Genomic DNA, 1,515 nt, shown 5'->3' on the forward strand with positions numbered 1-1,515 from the left:
TCCCCTCGGGAAGAGACCGGGGCGGGGGGGGCTGGGGGGGGTGCGGAATGGCGCCTTCCTCTCAGGTAGAGATCTGGAGAGGGGTACGGGGTGGGGGGAGATGGCGCTTTTCCCTCAGGTAGAGAGCTGGAGAAGGGTACAGAGGGGAAATGGCGCTTTTCCCTCAGGTAGAGAGCTGGAGAAGGGGGGAAACGGCGCTTTTCCCTCAGGTAGAGAGCTGGAGAGGGTACAGGGGGGAAATGGCGCTTTTCCCTCAGCAGAAGACCGGGACGGGTCGGTGGCCCGTGGGGCAGGGAGGTGGAGGGGGAGCCCAGCCCTTTGTACCCACAACACCAGTGCGTCGTGACCTCGAGGCAGGGGACGGCGGCAGCGTGCTGCGATGCGAGTTGCACGGTGGCCCTGTCAGACAGCTTGTGCCCTGTCCCCTGCACAGCGTCGGGACGGTTCCAGGCCCTCGTCCCGGCTGCTGGGGCACGGCAGATGCGAACTCCCAGCTTGGGCATTGTGTTCATGTGAAACAGCAGTGCTGGTTAGTCAGAACGGTCATCCAGGGAGACTGCTTTTTGTGTAAAGTTTGGGTTTATGTAGCTCTGATTTTAACGGACTTGCGTGATAGTAAGTCAAAAGCATGTAGATGCCGTTACTCCTTAGCAGTTCCCTTTATCATCCAAGCTTGTAGCCTCGAAGAATGAATCCAGCTTTGTTTGAGTCATCTCCCGCAGGCTGGTCTTGCAGAATTAAGTGGTAGGAGTTTACTTTTTAGTTGAATGTCTTACCAGTGGTTTCACCAGGTTGCATTCACTACATTTTCTGAGACTGGTGCTCAGTCTTCCTCTCTGAAATACTGGGACAGTGTTAGTGCTGTGAAGCATCTCTCCAGTTCCAAGATGTATTAGAAGTCACCATTGGCAGGGTGGAAGTTTCCTCAGCCCAAACTCTGTTGCTCTCCTGAGTGCAAGTTACTTTGACCAATTTTGGAAATGTATAGCCATATTAGGTGTCTTCTCACGTCTTTCTTGGTTTCCTCATTTAGGAGGGGTGTTGCACATATCCATGGAGTAACTGATACAGGCGCTGCACGTGTAGACTATTGCAGATGCTTGGAACAATGTTAAGGTCACTTGTGGATACCTGTTACTGGGCTCTCATCTCCCAACTGGATCTCCAGAGATTGCTGGAGCTGCAATTTGCAGCCTTACTTATAGTGAACAGGAACACTAGCTGTATTAAATACTGTCTAAGGGCAAACTGGTATCAAAGCAAACAAAATGGGAACTTCATTCCCAAGTGCAGAGCTCATATTCTTACTCACCCACTTGAATGGCTCGGGAGTATAAGGAGGTTTTGTAATTCTGGATAGAACCAGATAGATGTAGACTGTGCACAGTTACATTAAATTGAAAATGATTTCACAATGACGTACATAAATCGAATTGAGTTATAGGTTTGTTTACTTGCTTTTTACCATTTTATCAAAAATGCATCTTTCAATAACAGCTGCATGAACAAGCCTGC

The sequence above is a fragment of the Haliaeetus leucocephalus genome, unplaced genomic scaffold (genome assembly GCF_000737465.1).
Source record: "Haliaeetus leucocephalus isolate CR32 unplaced genomic scaffold, Haliaeetus_leucocephalus-4.0 Scaffold339, whole genome shotgun sequence".
Taxonomy (NCBI): domain Eukaryota; kingdom Metazoa; phylum Chordata; class Aves; order Accipitriformes; family Accipitridae; genus Haliaeetus; species Haliaeetus leucocephalus.